At 37.7% G+C, this 20,757-nt stretch overlaps 1 long non-coding RNA gene across 2 annotated transcripts in view; it reads right to left on the bottom strand.

Annotated features, from left to right (window-relative positions):
• Window positions 1-1,573: 1,573 nt before the first annotated feature.
• Window positions 1,574-20,757, bottom strand: part of LOC123937583 — a 31,167-nt gene continuing 11,983 nt past the window's right edge. The window contains exons 3-4 of one of the 2 annotated variants that reach the window (XR_006817497.1): window positions 2,865-3,090; window positions 1,574-2,527 (exon numbers count right to left, since the gene is read on the bottom strand). This is a non-coding gene — a long non-coding RNA (uncharacterized LOC123937583). Of the gene's footprint in view, window positions 2,528-2,864; window positions 3,091-19,062; window positions 19,122-20,757 lie in introns of both variants that reach the window. The other variant, XR_006817496.1, reaches the window with a different exon arrangement.

The raw sequence follows: 20,757 nt of genomic DNA on the forward strand, positions 1-20,757 counted from the left end.
TTTGATTTTAATGGTTAAACCTATCTATCTCTTATATTTTATTTTCCATGCTTCCTTTGGGAATTCTGTAAAAAGTTCAGGAAAGTAAATATTTTTTTTAGCACTAGAGAATTTTAGAAGTAGAAGCCATGATTTTCACATGATGAATTTTATTGAGGAAGATGAGGTTTAGAAAGGTGAGGAGACTAACTCACCAAGTGGTACAGCCTAGGGGAAAGAGCAGTTCTGACTGGCTCCTGGACAGCTTGTGATATTAACTGAATCCCAGTCCCATCTCTTTTGATAATACGTAATATTCCAAAGCTAGGTAGCCTCAAATTTCACACACACTTGGCAGATAGATTGTGAGAATATAAAGATACCTTTGCTCGATGGATGATCTAGAGGATTAGATTTTGGGGATGAGTGCCTTTCTCCTGGTGCTATTGGACTGCAATTCCTATCTATGACACCTGTCCCTTATTATTACTTTATACGTCTCTTCAAAAGTCTCTCATGGATTCTTTTTAAATTGAAACTCAAACTGGATCAAAGGCATTAGACATTTATTTAAACATAGGGTTGAATTTAAATATCATTAAAAGTTTAAAACATAGCAGTAAGAGTGGGATTATCTGTTGTGAACCTGATTGAAATATTGTTGGCTATATTAATGAAATTCTGTGGAGGTTGTGCTTTTGGAAGGAAGCTCACCTGTATAATAGTATTTCCCTTCAGTTATTAGTGTAAAGAGGGGGGGAAAGGGAAAATGATTTTTGAGAGTTTTGGCAGGGAGAAACAAACACAGGGAGATTAGAATATGGTCCTAGGAGAAAGAGATACTTTTGTCTATTTATGTAGGCTTCAAAATAAGAGTTGCCCCTCAAATCTTTCTTGATGAAAATTAGTAAGATATTAAGTAAGCTTTCTAATTCACTAGTCAGTTTGCAATAAGATCCTTTTTTTTCCCATTTTATTTATTTTTTCAGCGTAACAGTATTCATTCTTTTTGCACAACACCCAGTGCTCCATGCAAAACGTGCCCTCCCCATAAGATCTTTAAGAGAACTGTCAAATCTGATGTTATAAAGAAAATCTGCTATACTCTTACTCAAATACGTACCTCAAAAACAGGGGATCATCCTAATTGTCCTCAGTTGTTACATTTCAAAAATTTACCCAATGCTAGTCAGAAAAATTACAGCTGTGAACCCAGGCAGGTATGACTTTCTCCATGTGATATAGATCTCTAAACCTCTGTCACACAGACAAGGGCACTGTAGCACTTTTACAAATAGCTAAATCATTTTCAGCAGACAGAGGTTCTTACCAGGTTAGGGAATCTTCACTAGTCCTAATATTTTCACTGTGATGATGATTATACATTTCTTAGCTGTCAGTACCTGTATCCTGACAATAACATTCCCATAGATTAGCATCCATTTTTATTAAAACTCTCCTTGTCAGAGAATTTTCCTTTTTGTAAACATAGCCTAACTGTCTTGATCTTTGCTAATTAGCACAATGACTCGTGTGTAGATACCTGTATTCTGTATGCACATGTGGATCCATGTGTACTTAAAAACCTTTGGCCTAGATGAGCTCAGTTCTCTGAATCTGAGCAGCTTTTTTTCTTAGTATACTTTTGTGAAAACAAGAGTCTTTGGCTGATAAGAAATATATCCTAGAAAGGAGCAATACCCTATCTGCTAGGCTTTTTATTTTTTTCTGATTTTTCCTAGCAAGTGTCTATTTTTACTTTCTATCCCTGACACTAAATAGAGCAGCTTGAATTCTATACAATGTATTTATGTAGCCAGAGGTAGAGATGATAGAAGCAAGAGTAACTATGTGATATAGATTGAGTTCTACTAGATAACATGTAAAACAGTGAAGTTATGATTAGCCTAGCAGCATATCTGTATCTATTCAGTATTTCTAAGTCGGGGTATGGATGACATTTTGCAAAAACCAATTCATTATTGGGCTGGATTTACAAGAATATCCATAGGACGTATACATCCTCTATCACTGCCAATAATATGCAAGTAATCTCTGTCATCGTGATACTCCAAAATGCCACCACAAATTTTTACAGTGTTTCAAAGGGTGAAACAAGTAACATCCCAGGTTGTTAAATAGAAGATTTCATAAAGATATTGTAGAAACATTTAATAAAATTTTCCCAAGCAAATTCTTGTTTCATTATTAGAACTTCTAATAATGCACCCTAAAATGTTATTTTGTTATAATACCTAAAGAGTAGGACAGCAACAGCTTATGCTCTAATATTTCAAAAAGCATTGTGTCAAAATGGGGCTTGGGCCTTTTCTCAGTGGTGGCTCCACCACGGATTTGCTCTTTGCTGCCACAAACTTTGGGTAAAAATGTAGAGAGATTTCTTTGAAAGTGAATTCTTTGCTCCTCTTTTGTTTTCACTTGAAGATGCTCTGCTTCTTACACTCTATCCACTGCTCTCCAACTCATAGTTTAAGCACTTAATCTCCAACAAGTGAGAGACTCCAGGTTCAGTTGAATCACCTTTCACCTGAAGAAGAGATGAAAGATCGTGAGCAAAATTCCTAAATACCTGGATTAGTAGAGTTGCTAGACAGGATGGAAGAAATAATCCAAGAAGAAAGCTAGAAGGTTGGAAGGAATAAGAATCAAGAGTAAAATTTTTTCCAATTAGGGAATATGTTATAAAATAGGAGGTAAAGGAAAATTTGAACTACTGGAGATATATAACAGAAGGATCATCTGGGAAGAAAAAGCAGCATCATGTTCTTTATACAGCACTAAGGAGGGCTCATGGGCATCCCCAGATGAGAAAACCAGCTCTTACTGCAGGAACAGAAGCAAACTGACACTGGTTGACTCCGTACCGAGGTTTCTGCATTAGCACTCCTTCAGATAGGACCTGGTTCCTTGGTTATTGGTTTCTGTTTGTTCTGTTGTTTTTGTGTTGTTTCTGTTTTGTTTTGTTGTTGTTGTTGTTTCTGTTTTGAAGCTGAAAGTGTGGCTCAATTTATAAAGTCCAAAACTTGCTCTATCCATTTCTGCTGTCTCATGTGGCCAATGAACTATGATGACTTGGGAAATACAGAGAACCTAGAATTTCAAAAGGAGGTAACGTCATCCAATTAGATATCACAAAGTCCACATGAAATAACATTCTTTGGTTTCATTAGGCAGAACAGAGGTGGATTTCTTTCAAAATAAATGGCTCATACAAAAAATGTGGGTATAGCACTTATGTACACATATCTAAATGGAAACCCAAGAATATGAGGAAAATTATTATAATGATTTATAGACTATCTCCATGCCAAGCACTTTGCAAGAGATGAAGCTCTGGAATCTTCAGTTCTCTAAAGATTACAGATCACTAGAACACAGTAGAGCAGGTACATTTTACAAATGAGGAGAGTTGAGAGAGTTTAAGTACTTAGATAGCAGATGGGATGCTTTGTATAGCCAGTATTCCAACCTAGTCTATGATTTCTAATTTATAGGTCTTAATATTTTCTTTAGTGCATGTAGATTAGATTAAGACAGGAGTAAAGTTGGCATTATTACTTTTATGGGAGTGATTTATCCCAGCTAAAGAAGAATACTGATAGTATTGTTTTCATATATTTCACAAAATTGGAAAAAGAAGACTGGCTAAGAGTTTTGAAGAGTTTAATTCTATAGATATAAGCCAAGAATTCCTTAAATTATTGACTGTGTTGATAATATTGGAGTTCTCAGAAACTAGATGATAATAAGTAGACCACTGTGGACTTCATTAAAGAAATAAAGGAGAACTGATTAGTGAAGGAAAGTAATAGGAACTTTCCAAGTAATCATGTAATTTTGAGTTTAAATTGGTCTGTGACAGGGACATTTATTTCAGTACTTTACGTATGGTTAAAAATAAAAATTGGAAACTACCAGAATGTTCCCCTGTATGGAGACTTGAACAAATTGTGATACATGAAAACCCTGGAAAATTACATAGTCATTCAAAAGAGAGCATTTGATGTATGTCAATTGTCTGGGATAAAATCCATGATTAGAATGAGGAAGAAAAGCAAGATGCAGAGATGAATACATAATAGGATCTGTTACTCAGGTTGGATTTTCCAGGAAGCAAAATCTCAAATAGTGTTTAGACTTTAGGGTACTTATTAGGGAGTGGCTTAGAGTCAACACTTGTGCAAGGGAAGGGGAAAAGGAAGACTGGGCAGAAAATGAAACTGAATTGTAAGACAGGTTGAATGAGAATCACAGCTGACCCAGCAGGAATGTTTGGAACTATAATGGGCCATCAGAATGTCCCTGCACTGGAGCAGAATGGCCCATAAGTCATATTCAGTCACTTGGTGGGCTCAGAAAATGGTATGATCTTGGGTGAAGCAGTTCTCTGCCCCTGGGACAATCCCTGTAGGAACTGAAGGCTGAGGGCATCCACTAGCAACATTCCCAGCTTCTAGCTCTTGGTTGAAGGGGGATCTTGGGGCTGCTTCCACCATCACAATACCTGAAACAAATCATCACCAAACTCAAAGGTGTAAGCATGTTTGTAAATGATTATATACACAAGAAGGAAAGTAGAATACAAATCTTGGTGCCGAGGAAAGGGATTGAACTAGGGATAGTGCAAGTAATCAAATCTAGACAAATTAATAACAAAGAAGAAGATAAAATAACTTACTTAGTTAAATTTAAAATATATGTATGCTTAGCAGTATTAAAGGATGGTCATCTAATAGTATTTATCTCTGGGTTATAACATTACCTTTCCATTGTGCTTCTCTATGCTTTTTGAGTAAAAACAAATAGTAAAAAAATTGCTATTTAAAAATGAATAACAAATTATGATCATTAGAATACTTAAAATAAGGCCTTAAGTTTTCAGAAGATAGATTTCAAAAAAATTTAGTTCACATAGCAAGATACTCTAAAAGACAAGATAGTTTTAGAAGCATTGGAGTTGCAAAACCAGTCACAGTCTCCACAAGTTAAAGTTAATGGATTAAGTGTTTATATACAACATGCATTGTTCAAATATTTCTTGAATGCTTTCAATGAGCCAGGATGTTCTAGGATGTTGAGTCATGTCTAAAAGGAAAGCACACAATAATTCCTATCCTCAGGATGTCTGGGTGGAATAGTCAGTCAAGCATCTAAATCTTGGGGTACCTGGGTGGCTCAGTCATTAAGTGTCTGCCTTTGGCTCAGGTCATGATCCCAGGGTCCTGCTAGGCAGGAAGCCTTCTTCCTCTCTCTTCTGGCTTGTGTTCCCTGTCTCACTGTCTCTCTCTTTCTGTCAAATAAATAGTTAGGATCTTTAAAACAAAACAAAACAAAACAAAACAGATTCTTGGTTTCAATTCAAGTTGTAATCTCAGAATTGTGAGATCGAGTTCTACATCGGGCTCACGCTGAATGCAGAGTCTGTTTGAGATTCTCTTTTCTTTTTCCCTCTGCCCCTCATGCTTGTGCTCTCACTCTCTCACTTCTCTCTCACATAAATAAGTACATCTTAAAACAAAACAAAACAAAACAAACAAACAAAAAACCCCTGCCTTCATGGATATCACATTATTTAAGGATGAGAGAAAATAATAAGAACGATAAATGAGTAAATTCTATGATAGTTTTGAAGTTTTTGAAGGCCAGCATCCAGGGAAACAGAGACTATCAGATTCTGTGATTTGCATTCAGGGTGTTTTGGGGAGCACTCTTGGAAAGAACAGTTAGCTAAGAGAGGAGAAGGAAATTGACATTAGTAACCCAAAGTGACCTACTGGCAACCCTAGCTTAAAAATGAAGAACACTCACTGGGTTTTTTGGAGCATGCTCCCTCTTGGGACATGTCTATTAGGCTAGTAGAATCTGTAGTTGAGAGACCTTGAGACTGTATCTTGATTTAGGCCTGGAGAATTAACACAGTGCTAAATGAAGACTATGGAAGTATATTTAGCCCATTTTCAGTGAATACAAATGGTTTCTTGGCCTCTTTTCTGAAGATATGGAAAAGAACTTTCTGGCTAGATCACATACTATATACCATGTGTCTGTCATGTTATTAACCAACTTAGGCAGAGATGTCACATCTAGCAAACAAACTGTACTTGAAATTTTTTCTAGGCTGACTTTTCAGTAAGCAGTCCACTGCAAACCCAGCATCTATCTGGGTCTTGTAGGAGTCCAGCTGGTGGAGATATAATGTAGGTCACTAATCCTGAACCCACTACATCTTTAGTAATGGAAATAATCTGCTAATTCTCTTGCAGTTTCAATACAAATACATCCAAGACCATTGTGAAGGGCAAGTTTCAGACACTTTGCCTTTGTTTTTCCTACTATGATGGGTTTTCAACCTACAGCCAAGCAGCCAGTGTGGGGTATTTTCAAAAGTTAAATATGTCTATTTCAATTGTGCATTCAGAGACCAAGTGAATCTACAAACCCAGTAGTCCCAGTGAATGTGTTGTGAGCCACGCTAGGGACTTGACTCCTCCCCTGAACAGGGGGGCCACAATGTTTTTGTCTTCCAGGTAGCTATAGCAACTTGGACCCTGTGACAAGAGAATTTGAAAGTTTTAGACTCTTACCCCTCACTCCAGTGTAAAATTACCCAAGTATGTGGCATGGTCCTTCAGGGAGGGACTGGGAAAGTTGTTACTCTATACTCTTGCCATGGTTTGGAAGCTTCTTCCCTCTGAGGTATAAGCTCTCCTATAATCAATAATTTCTAGGTCTGAAAACTGGCTCTCATCTGGAATCTGGGTAAAAGATTGATACATTTTTTTTTTTATTAAGGTAACTGCCTTCAGCCTCCTGATCATCCTTCCTTTAATTTTGGCTGTACACATTGGGCAACACTTTGTTGGTTGCCTGTATATCTTACCCAGAGACCCACCTTCATAGCTCTCTGCAGATCCTCTCCAGGTCACCAGTCTGATGTTGCCGTTCATTATAATAATTTTTCCAATTAGTTTCTGACAGTTCAGCACTGCCACCTTGCTCTATTAACTAGACATCCTTTGAGTCCCATTGCTGTCAGTGAGCTCAGTTATTAACAGCATCTCTGACTGTCATCCCTGGCCTCTAGAGGACAGCTACCCATGAACTTCTATCTCAGCAATGCCTATGCTTCTCTCACTAGCACATTCCTTACTCCTTTGGCTAACTGGAATTTTCTCCCATGAATCATTGTGATCTAATAGGTTTTCTAACCTATTTAGCATAGGCACTCGGGCGTGCTTACTTCTGTAAACCCTTTGATCCCTCTACAACTGTAAGCTATAGCAATTCTGGCACTTCTACCTGCACAGTATAATCCATCACTTGCTCTAAGCTTCTGGGAGCCTCCCACTACTGTTAGCTCCTCTCCCAGGGACTTTGCATGTGTTTTAAGTCCTGTAACCTGGGAGAGTGCTCTCACATCAATAAACTCTCTTTTATCCAGCATCCTCTGAATGTAATCCCACATGTACCCCCTGGGATCCAGCCAGTATATATTGGCTAGCTTTTCCTTCAGCTCACAATCCTTTTGCTGTGTTAGCCAACTCAGCACTTCCTCAAATATGTTACGTTGTGATTTAACCATTATTACCGGCTTAGTGATGAGAGAGGGTGGAGGGAGAAGTAAGAGCATTTCCTGAAACACTTGGCCATGCAGGGAAGACAGCTCAAGCGAATTAGTCTAGAACGTCAATCCATAAGGAGCAGTGTATCATTTTAATAGTCTCAAAATGTTCAGGAGTATCTGGAAATTGGAAAATTCTACTACCCATGTACCTACAACCCAGGTTCCAGAGTTCTACTTCTGAATCCAGGACTTGACCTTAGCATAACACATCTCCTGGAGCAGAGGAAGATACTTTCTAAGAAGCTCTACGCCTCTTTAATTAGATACTGAGTCTTCAGTTTTCACTCCCCACTGGCCACAGGAGACCCTCTGAATTTCATACTGTTACTTATAATCACCCTCAGATTTTCCATGCTTCCAATCTGTCAATGACACCCAGAAATAACCATCAAATTCCAAAATCCTTAAAATTATTATTTTTGAGATTCTCCAACTCCTAAGACATTATACATGCCAGTGAATTCCATTTACTATCTATCTGTTGCCAGTTATATACCACTGAGCATTTTTGTACCACTGAGCATTTTAATAATTTCACCCCAACCAGACACCTGCACCTAACAATATTTAATCTACTCCTCTTGAGGTCATTATTGCAATCAATCCCAGTACAATTGTCATGGGCCAAATTTTATGAGACTCTGATAGTTGTGTGCAGAGAAATATTGGGTAGAAGTCCCAGGAATGAACACTGTGAGGGATGAGAGAAGGACTGAGCAGAAGGGGAAGCTGAACCATGAGGCAGTTGCTACAGGGGACTCATCTAGTTGGCCCTACAGGGAGTTGTAAAGCTTGGCTGACCCTTTACAGCTGTCCCAATTTGAGGCAGGGGGTACAGATCATTAGGCCTCTTGAACTGACTGGTTAAGTTCAGTGCACTGCCCCCTAGCAGGGACATAATCCTAAGTGAAGCTGCTTTCTTAGCTGAGTGACTGTGAGAGAGGAATTCAACTTAGAATCATAGCCATCACTGCACTAAGAGAATGAGACTTTCACTAGAGGAATGAAGTTAAAATGTATGCAATGTAGCACATTTCAATAGAAAATATTTGACATATTTTATAGGGGAAAAACAAAGTAATTATGAGAAAAAAAATAGAAGTAGCAAAATCAATAACAGGTAATTGGAAAATACCAGAGTACATCAAGATTAAAAGGCATCCATCTAAATAACACATCAGTCAAAGAAATCTCAAGAGGACATTAAAAATGTTGAGCTAAAGGAAAGGAAAACACAAATTATCAAAATTTGTGGGATGCAGCAAAAGCAGTGCTTAGAGGGAAATTTATAGCATTGAATTCATATATGAGAAAAGAAGAAATATCTAAAACCCATAACCCAAGTTTCCACCTTAAAAAACTGGGGAAAGAAAACCAAGTTAAACCCAAAGTAAGAAAATTAAAGGAATACAAGCATACCTCATTTTATTGTGCTTCACTTAATTGGGCTTCACAGAGTTTGCATATTTTACAAATTGAAGGTTTGTGACAATTCTGAATCAAGTAGGTTTATAGGTGTCATTTTTCCAATAGCATTTGCTCACTTCTTGTCTGTCACATTTTGATAGTTCTCACAATATTTCACACTTACTAAATTTTTACAGTGATTTTTAATCAGTGATTTTTGCTGTTACTCATTGTTTGGAAGCATAACAAACTTCACTCATTCATTACAGCAAACTCAATAAATTTTGAGTGTGTTCTGATCGTTCTACAGACCAGCTGTTTCCTTATCTCATTCCCTCTCCTCAGGCCTCTCTATTCCCTGAGACACAATAATATTGAAATTAGGCCAGTTAAGAACCTACAGCGGTTTCTAAGTGTTCAATTAAAAGAGTCAATTAACATGGTAAACTTCATTGTGGTCTTATTTTAAGGAATTTCCACAGCTACTCCGACCTTTGGCAACTACCACCCCATCAGTCAGCAGCCAGCAATATAGAAGGAAGAGTCTTCATGAACAAAAAGATTATGAGTTGCTGAAAGCTCAGATGATGGTTAGCATTTTTTAGCAAGGAAATTATTTTTAATGAAGGTGTGTACATTTTTTTAAACAATGCTATTGCACTCCTAATAGATTATAGTATAGTGTAAACATGACTTTTATAGTCAGTGGAAGCCAAAAATCCACTTCACTTGCTGTATGTGATATTGGCTTTATTGTTGTGGTCTGGAACTACCCTGCAATACCTCCAACGTATGCCAGTAGTAAGAATTAGTGCAAAAATCAATGAAACCGAAAACAGGAAATCAATAGAGAAAATCAGTGAAACCGATATTGGCTTCTTTGAAAAGATCAGTAAAATTGATAAGCCTCCAGTTAGGCCAAGAGAAAAAGAAAGGACACTAATATTGGGACTCAAATCAGAAATGGGGAGGGAGCATTACCACAGATCCTATGGACATTAAAGGATAATAGAGAAATATGAGGAAGAATTCTATGCTTGTTTCTAAATAGTTGTTAAAATACAAAACGGTCTCAAGTACATTCTTCACAGGATTCTTAAGTCTATCATCTTCACTAAATTTGGCCACACTCACTAAGCCAATCATTTATTCTGTGGTGATCCAAACACACATTCCCTCTATGCTGCTTCTGAGTAGCTAAAAATCTGCTGCAAAGGTATAAACTTATTCCTTTTAGGGTCAAGTGTCAACATTGCTATTAACCAATTTATTCTTCTTCAGCTTACTTACTTGAAGTCAACAGATATTCACTGAACATTTAATATATTCTGTTAAATCCTGTACTCTATGCTTCTTGGAATTAATGTTTCAAATACTTTTTATGCGCTCCAATTTTATGCACTCCTTCTACCTTCACTCCCTCATTTTTACAAGATGATTACTGTATTAGCGAAAAATAGAGGTAGTTAAAATTGAAATCTCTTTTTTTTAAAGATTTTATTTATTTATTTGACAGACAGAGATCACAAGTAGGCAGAGAGGCAGGCAGAGAGAGAGGAGGAAGCAGGCTCCCCACTGAGCAGAGAGCCTGATGCGGGGCTTGATCCCAAGACCCTGAGATCATGACCTGAGCCGAAGGCAGAGGGTTTAACCCACTGAGCCACCCAGGCGCCCCTAAAATTGAAATCTCTTTAGTGCCCACTACACTGCCTTCATAATCCCTTATTTCTTCTCTTTACTTCTCTCTTCTTTGCTCCTTTTTTTCAGAAGAATCTTGTTTCTACTTTTTCCCAAACCTGGTTCTACCATTTGGGTTTCTGATCCAATTCTTAAATTTGCATTGCTAACTTTATAATTATTTCTTCTCTTGTATATTTTATATGACTCTCTTCTATTCATACTTTTAAAAATTGAGTTACTATTGGGGCACCTGGGTAGCTCAGTTGGTTAAGCATACACTTCTTTTTTTTTTTTTTTGTATTATGTCTAATTAGCCAACATACAATACATCATTACTGTTTGATGTAGTATGATGTGGTTCATACATATATACAAGCATCCACCTCTTGATTTCAGCTCAGGTCATAACCTCAATGTCATGAGATGGAGCCCCGTGTTGGACTCTGTGCTGAGTATGGAGCATGCTTAAGATTCTCTCCTTCTCCCTCTGCCTCCTCCCCTACCCTGCTGACTGTCACATGAACTCTGTCTCTCAAAAAAAATAAAAAATTAAAAAACAAAAAAACCCTGAGCTACTCTTGCATGCCCTACATTATTCACAGCATTTAACAATTTCTCTGTTCCCATATAGCTTACCTTCTGTGAGGAGAGACAGTTTTTGAGGATATGCTGTTTATATACTATTAAGGGGTGATAAATACTATCATGGAAATTTAAGTAAAATTAAAATTAAAAATTTTATTTTTATTAAAAATAAAAGTAAAATTAAGTAGTGTATTAATCAGAATTCTCCAGAGAAATGGACAGATATAGATAATAGATATAGATCAAATAAGGAATTAGCTCACACTTTATAGAAGCTGAGAAGTCCCATAATCTGCCATCTGTAAACTAGAGACCCAGGACAGCAAGTGATACAGGTCCAGTCCAGGTCTGAAGGCCTGTGAACCAGGAAAACTGAGGGGGGTAGGTTCACAGTCTGAGCTTAAAGGGGATGTCCCCACTTGAAAACAATCTGGCAGAGAATCAACTTTCTATTCCTCTGCCTTTTTGTTCTATATAGGACCTCAGTGGATTGAATGAGGTCCACTCATACTAGGGAGGACAATATATTTTATTCAGCATAAAGATTCAAATGCTAATTTTATCTAGAAACACTGCCATCGGTACACCCAGAAATTATATTTAGCCATGTCTCTAGGCATATACCATATACCTAAGGACCTGCCAGGTTGACACATAAAATTAACCATCACAAGTAGGAGAAGGAAATAGGTTGTACTGGGGTGTAGGATGACATTTTAAAGAGTACCCAGGTAAGTCGTCACTGAAGGAGTTATTTGATGTAAACAATCCACATGGATGCTGGAGAAGAGCAAGCCAAACAAAGGAAACATTGCCTGGTCTGAAGGCAGAGCAAACCTGAGCTGATCCAGGAATAGCAAGAAGACTAGAGTAGTTGAACATGGAAGAAATGAGGTGGAAAGGTAAAAAGGAGCCAGATTATGTAGGCCCTTTTTAGCCACTATAGAGACTTTGGCTTTTACTCTGAAGGAAGTAAGAAGCTACTGAGATTTTCACACAGTGGTATGAAAAAATCAGACTTTTGTTTTAATAGGATCACTGTAGCTACAGTGTTGATAATACACTGTAGAAGAGAAGGAGGAAATGAGGAGACCAGTCATGAGGGTCTCTGGCTGAGAGATGCCGGCAGTAGGAACCAGAGTGTTAGCAGTTGAGGTGGTAAGAAGTGGTATGTTGCTTTTGTTGTTGTTGTTTAATATATTTTTATAGAAGGGAAACATGACAGATAAAAAAGAGTCAAGAATGACACCAGAATTTCTGATCTGAGCAACTGGAGTGATGGTCACTCCACAAAACTGAGGGTCAGTTTTGGTGGCATTAGAGAGAGGTGTTCAATTTGAGAAAATTAAGATGATCTTTTCAAATAGTTAGATATAAAAGTCCATATTGGAAATTTACGTATTAGAGTCTCTGGGATAAATCTCAAGATTTAAAATCATGAGATTGGATGGGATCAGCAAGTGAGCGAGTATAGATAGATAAGAGAAAGCATTCTAAAGAGTAAACCTCAGATCACTTCAGGGTTAAGAGGTTAGCAAGGCAGAAGGCAAACCAGAAGAGTGGTTTCGTATAAGCCATGTGAAGAAAATACCAAATTCTGTTGATGGGTCAAAAAAGAGGAAGACTATTCACAGATCTATACCCCTGGGGATAAAAATACATTATATGCTTATAAAAAAATAATTAATTAATTTAAAAAAAAAGAGGAAGACTGAAATTGATCTTGGATTTAACAAGGTACAAGTCATTGGAAATCTTCACAAAAGACTTATTGGAGTCTATTTAATAGGTAAAAGAAAGAGGGAAGTTATAACATTGTACATGTGTATATAAAATTTATATTCATATATCATAATTAATTTATTTATATATCAATTTATTTATATATAATTAATTTATATTAATATATATTTAATTTCTTAAAAGAAATATATATATTTTAAGAAATTTATATATTTTAAGAAATATATATATTTCTTTTAAGAAATTTTCCATCAAAGGATGAATGAGCTCTAGGTAGAGCAAGGAATGAGGTTAAAATGGGAATATGTGTATATATATATATATATACATATATATGTACATATGCCTATATGTACATATATTATATATGTATATACATATTATATATGTATACTAATGATAATAGTACAGCTGAGAGAAATATTTGATGATGAAGGACAGGGGACAACTACAGGAAGAAGGTTCTTAGGTGGGGCCAGAGCAAATGGATCTAGTGAAAATGTAGAGGGTTTGACTTTAAATAGGAACATTTAGAGTTTAGTCCACTAAGAGAAAAGGAAAAAGCTGTGTACTTTTTCTTGAAGATGAGTAGATGTAGCTCTGTAAATCTGTAGCTATAGTAGATCTCTAGCTCACAGAATTTTTGTGAACTCAATGAAAGCAGAGAACTGGCATAAAGAATAAGGAATAGGTGTTCAGGGTTTGAGAAGAATATGAAACAGAGGAAAGAGGAAGAGTAAAAGTAACATAATTGTTTTGCAGCATAAAATGCCCACTTGACTAACTGCCATGAAGTTAACATGAGACAGAGATTTGTACATTTTTTTCCAGCCTCTACTGACACCAATTCTTCCCAATTTCAGTTCCAGTGGTTTTTTTTTTGGCAGTGGGGAAGCGGGGGAATCCCCTGCCAACAGCACACAAAGCAATTCTTGGACATCACCAGGGTTTTTAAGAATTGAATTCCAGAATATCTGCCTAGAGATAGCATCAGATTCCATAGGTTAAGCGTCCAGTTGTACAAATCTGTCCCCCTCCCCACCCCGACACACACACACAAACCACTTCACATGCCTGCTGCAAGGCCCAGGCTGTTATCTGAGCTTCTGATTGAAGGTTCCAGTGACTTCTTCCTTAGGATCTTTTAATTTGCTTGAGTGGCTCACAGAATTCAGGGAAATACTTACATTTACCAGTTTATTAAAAAATAGAATAAAGAATACAAATCAACAGCCTAATGAAGAGATACATAGGGTAAGGTATAAAGCAAGGGTGCAGAGCCTTTGTGTCCTCTGCAGCACACAATTCGTTCCAATCTCCACATGTTCACCAACCCAGAAGCTTTCTGAATCCAGTTTTTGGGGTTTTATGAAGGCTTCATTGATTAGACATGATTGACTAAATCACTGGCTATTGGCTCATTCGACCTCCAGCCCCCCTTGCCTCCCTAGAGGTCAGAGTTGTGTTGGGAGGGTGGAGGACTAAAAATTCCAAACTTTGGTCCTCCTGGCAACCAGCTCCCAACCTTGAGTGGGGTCCAAAAGTCAACTTCATTAATATAACAAAAGACACATTTATCATTCTCTATACTTAGGAAATTCCAAGGGTTTGGGGAACCGTGAGCCAGAAACTATAGACAAAGACCAAATACATATGAGAAATATATTCTGGTCATTCACATGAGAAATATACATTTCTTATTAATCATAATATCAAACAGCCACATTCAGCTATTCAGGTACATGTATGAAGGAGTTGCAGAGCTGCGTTTAACAAGGGTCAAGGTTTTGTTTAGCAAGTTTCGCAAAGAGAAAGCCAGTGAATTAAGATATATGAAAAAGTACTCAAAATGATTGATCATGGAAAATTGAGAACGTTTGCAAGGGAGTGCTTATAATGATCAACTTAGCTGAGTATGGAAGGAATCAAAGGCTGTAATGGGTAAGGGGAATGGTGGTTGTAGGATCAATAGATCAGTGGTCTGATGAGAGGGAGGACTGAAGGATATTTGGGAACAGAGGATTTGAGGATCTGAAAGTCAGAAAGTGATAAGTAGACAGTGTATCTAGGGTCTGTGTGACCATAGAGGTCAGTCACTGAGGTAAGGTGGAAGAAACCATCATTAGAGGGGGATGGCAAAGAAGGAGTTCTTGGAGAATTACATACCTCAATACTGAAATCTCTCAGAATGAAGGAAAGACTTGTGGTGGAGTGAGGCAGGAGTTGTCAAACATTGAGGTGAACCTCAAAGTCCTTTAGATGATTTTTTAAAAGAACCAGAAGTAGATGGTGTGGTGTGATGGCATTAATGTTAAAGAATGGAAGGGGGGCATAGGAGAGCAAAGCCTAGTAGTCTGTAAGTGGCAATGAAGAGCAAGGATGAGCCTTCTACTGGGTCAGCATGTGTGATGGCTACAGAGCATGTAGTGCCTTTAAAGGAACCACATTTCAGCAGGAGCAAGAAGATGAAGGGAACTTTCAGAGAGGTTGTTGAGGACATGGGGCGAGGGTTGCTAACAGACAATCAGTCCTAGGAGATAGGGAGACAGCTACTGAAAGGTGGAGGTGCAGAACTATATGGAAATGAGAATGTGGAAAATGAACTCTGTCCTGGGAATCAGGGTTTCTCATTGTGACTGACAAAAGTAGTGATAAAGTGCATTGGAGATGAGTCCTAATGATCTGGATAAGTTCTGACAAGGAGGCGAGTATTAGGGAGAACACAAAGGTTGGAATCTATGAACCTTTCTTCATTATATTGATGAAGAAGTGAAGACTAGAAAAAAGATGGTCTCTCTCTCTCTCTCTTTTTAAGATTTTATTTATTTATTGAAAAGAGTGAACATGGAGGGAAAGGGAGAAGGAGAAGTAGACTCCCCTCTGAGTGCAGTGCCTGACTCTGGGCTCCATTCCAGGACTCCGAGACTATGACCTGAGTCAAAGGCAGATGCTTAATCAACTGAACCACCCAGATGCTGCTAGAAACAAAGATGGTCTTAACTACATGGTTATCATGTAACACAAAGACTTTGAAACTTTTCTCTCAAATGCAAAAATCCCTTCTTATTGGGGCGCCTGGGTGGCTCAGTGGGTTAATTAAGCCTCTGCCTTCGGCTCAGGTCATGATCTCAGGGTCCTGGGATCGAGTCCCACATCGGTCTCTCTGCTCAGCAGGGAGCCTGCTTCCCCCTCTCTCTCTACTTGCCTCTCTATCTACTTGTGATCTCTCTATATATATCAAATAAATAAAATCTTAAAAAAAAAAAAGATTATACCCTGAAAAAAAAATCCCTTCTTATTGCCAAATTTGTTGGCTTCTATATGGGGCAAGCTCAAATATATTAGCAGGTACCTCTAGTTTCTGTTTTTCCATATAAAATAAATAATAGTTTCCTCTAAAATAAATTTTAAAATAACCATGATTTTGGCATATGAGTGAGCAGACACCCATTGTGGGGTTGCTGCGCTCAGAGCAGTAATAGTAAAGAGAATCTGCCATCTCTTCCCAAACCAATTAGTGATGAAAATAAAACTGCTATGAATACAACCCTAGGATTACCCCCTGGCTGCTTCTTTCAAGGCTTTTTGGATTTTTCAGCATCAATATTTCTGTGGACCACTTAGCAATCTAGGAATACCCTTCCTTTTGGGAGTTCCTGTCACTATCTCCTTTCCTGATGACTCTTTCTGAGTCACCTTACTTGCCTTCTGATCAGTCCCTTAAATAAAATCTAGGCATTTCCTTCCTGTTCTATTCTGTAGCAGGAATATAAATCTAAAATGATGTCAAAGGGTTACCTAGGTGGCTCAGTCGATTAATGGACTCACTCTTGATTTCAGCTCTGGTCATGATCTGTTCATGATCTGGTCATGATCTCCCATCATTCCTGGGATTTAACTGTGTGTTGGGCTCCATGCTCAGTGGGGAGTCTGCTTGAGGCTTCTCTGCCTCTCTCTGACCCTTCCCCTGCCCACTCTCTCCGACCCTTCCCCTGCCCACTCTCTCCCTCTCTTTCTCAGATAAATAAATAAATCTTAAAAATAAATAAATTAAGTAAAATGATTTCAAGGGACGTGATGTCACTCCTTGCTCCAAATCATCTTCTCCAATGGAAGTCAGAGGGACATTAAAAACAAACAAAACTGCTAATAGTAAATGTCCTGTACAAAAAATATTTAATGGAATCTTTTCACCATGAGACAAGTCTTTTTTCCTTAGGATAACATTAAAGATTTTATGCAATTTGACCCTTTTCTTCTTCCAGGGTTTTATTACCCATCACTTTTTCTCTTCCGGGGACACCCTTTATGTGAGCCACATTCGACAACATGCCATTTGTGGGTGCTGATTATGTACTGTGTTCCCTCAGCTTTTGCTTATACTATTTCCTTTACACCGCATGTTCTTCTTCCTTGACTCCATTTGTTAGTCATTCCAATTCAGAGAAGACTTCTTTTGTGAGGTCTTTCTGAAGAGCTTCCCAACCCTCAAATTGTCCAATCATTCCTGTCTGCTGTCATTACCCTCTATTTACGCTTCTAGTACAGAAGTTGTCAGATTCTGTTTTACATTTTACCTGTTCACTTACAGTCTTCTTGCTATAAAGGAAGTGGGATAATTGTCATTAGATCTCCTTGTGTGTATATGTGTGTGTGTGTATGTGTGTGTGTTTTCTCGTTTCAGTATTCTCTGTTAGATTATTAGTTTTTCCAGACCAGTTTTTCATTCCCTCAGTACTTCACACAATTCTGGGCACATAACTGGTGGTTAAAGAATGTTTATTCAATTAAAATGCGATAGGGAATAATTCAGGCTGAAAAGGAAGAGTGAGTAACCACCAGCTAAATACGGAGAAGACAGTAGAACTGAGTTCTACAAGAATAAGGATTTTAAACTGTTTTGTCTTTTGAGGACATCGTAGACGTTCATTGAATGAAAAAAAAAGACTAATACAGGAGATTTCACACTTACATTTCAATACTTTACCTGGAGCGAAATTTGAGTGTTACATAAGGGTGGAGTTTGTCACATCCCAGTTTATATACATTTTTGAGAAATGATGGCTATCTTTCTCACAATCAACCTTTTAAAATCTCTGAACAGACATAAAGGAGAAAAATGTTTTCCCAAGTGTAATATTACAAAAAACAAGTCAGTCTTCCATTTAGGTTTAAGGGATGCTTAGACTCCTTAATTCTATTCAATTTTTTAAATCAATCACTCTTGTGCTGAATATTTTTAAATGAATATGACACTTTGCATGGATCCCATAAATAAACAAAACGTGCACAGCTTTGTTTATGTTAGGAACCTTCTGCTAAGTGTTGCTTCTATTTATTTACTTTTAAATTATGCCAGATTTTTGCAAATTTGAGTCAGTTTGGGGATCAACTTGAAATTTTAAAGACTGGCTATTTATTTTGCTTCTTATAACCTTACAAATATGTTAAAGGAGTGGTTTTAAGGTCCAGCAGAAGGTAAAAGAGGACATTATTTATGATGGACTTAATTATGGAAATAGATGTGCTGTACTATAAAAAATGTTATCACTTCTCTTAATTTATTTTAACTTCCTTATTCTCTCTGCTTTCTCCTCATATCCAGAGTTTTTAACCCTACCCATTCTATCTGACCTTAGATACTCTCTGATTTGTATAAGGCAGCACAAAATTTCTGAGACAAAGGTGAGAGCAGCAATAGGTTGACAAAACTTTGCTCAGAAAGCATGTTGCTAGAAACAAGCTCTACTTATAGACAGTCATAACTGGAAACTGGAATTATAATTCACTAATTCACTCATGATAAAATGCTGTCATCCATAAACTGACTTCTTATCATCTATAATCTGGCATGATTCATGAGATTTCGGGCTGGTTAGCTTTTCAAGAGAGCAGAAATGAAGTGATGAAGTTATATAAGGCAACAGCAGACACTGATACTCATCTCACCAACATCTATCCAGTCCCCACCTCCTTCTTCCTCTTTCTCAGTTGAACCATGATTATGCTCAGATATTTCTTACCCTCCATGTAGTCTTGTGCTTCAGGATGATCTCATCGCTAGCTCCAGGGATGTAGGTACCTATAAGAGTAAGTCAATCTCATTCTTTTTGAGAGTGGTTGGTGTAGGTGTGGACATGTAACCTAATTGGATTAATGAGATTTTAGCGGAAGTCAGCCTTAGTTCTTCTAGATTTTATTGCTCTGAAGATACAGACAAAAAAAAAGTCCTTTTCTTTCCCTGAAATCTTTTCATGCCGGGAAATGATGACTGGAACTGCTGCAGCAGTAACTGAGGGAAACCTGACTCAAGGAAGAGCCAAGGTGATGGAGATGATTGAGGAAAAAGATGGGAAGAACCTGAATCCCACCCATGACACACTGATTGTTCCATGCCTGAAGCCTACCCTATATGGGACTTCATCATTTAAGCCAGTTTGAGTAATTTTCTCTTACATGTAGTGAGTAGAAATCTGACAACCTTCCTTTTCACTATGGTGGGAGAATAAAGTTATATTATGTTGTGTATAAAGGAAGGATATACATATCTGTGGTTCTTTTGCAAATAGCTTAGTGGTCAGTAAAATATCTAGGGGTTTCATTGGACCTTGTTCAAATTTTAGACTCTTGAAATTTGGTAAAGAAAGAAGTGTAAATCAATTAGTGTTACCATTGGGTAACATTTTTTTTTTTTTCGCTAATATAGGGTAACAAAAATCTCAGGGATAGAATAGCTCTAAAAATAAAAGCATTCAAAAGAAAATGCCATCAAATCATCATCATTTTAAGAGAGCCAAGTTAGTAAGAGGCAAAAATAACTGCTCTTTCAAGCAATGCTACCATCACAAAAAGTTAGCAGTTAACAGAGAATAGGATGTAAGCACTGGCCCCGCTTTCAAAGAGCAGTTGTCCCCAAAGAAAGAAATATGATGTTATTACAACTATCCAATATATACTACACTTTTAAGCATTTTCTTAATTTTTAATTAAATACAATTCCTATTTCAGCCACAGTGAGTTAACACAACTAAAATTTTCATGCTATTCACATCCCATTTAAAAAGTAGTTCATGGGCGCCTGGGTGGCTCAGTGGGTTAAGCCGCTGCCTTCGGCTCAGGTCATGATCTCAGGGTCCTGGGATCGAGTCCCACATCGGGCTCCTCTGCTCGGCGGGGAGCCTGCTTCCTCCTCTCTCTCTGCCTGCCTCTCTGCCTGCTTGTGATCTTTGTCTGTCAAATAAATAAATAAAATATTAAAAAAAAAAATAAAAAGTAGTTCATGTCCGAAGTGGGGCAGGGGTTAATGATAAAATTGAATATGATTTTAAGCTTGATATAGTCTTTTGGGGTATATTTCAAAGATGGGATGTTAATTTTTTAATACTAATTCAGGTCACTGTGGCAGTCTGGCAGTTGCTGGTTTTTTTTTTTTTTTTTTTTGGGAGGGGCAGGGGCAGTGAGGGAAGGAGAGAAGATTGGAAGCAGACTCCCCATTGAGCACAGAGCCAGATGAGGGGCTCGTCCCACAACCCTGAGATCACAACCTCAGCCAAAATCAAGAGTCGGACACTCAACTGTCTGAGCCACCCAGGCACCCCTGTCACTGCTGCATTTAATTAACTTATAGTTAGGATACTGACAAGGCCATTTCTGGTCCCTAGAATGCCTTTGTACAAATTAGGCCCAGAACTTGGCCTGGAAGACAGAGCAACAGGCTG

The sequence above is a fragment of the Meles meles genome, chromosome 2 (genome assembly GCF_922984935.1).
Source record: "Meles meles chromosome 2, mMelMel3.1 paternal haplotype, whole genome shotgun sequence".
NCBI classification, from domain to species: Eukaryota; Metazoa; Chordata; class Mammalia; order Carnivora; family Mustelidae; genus Meles; species Meles meles.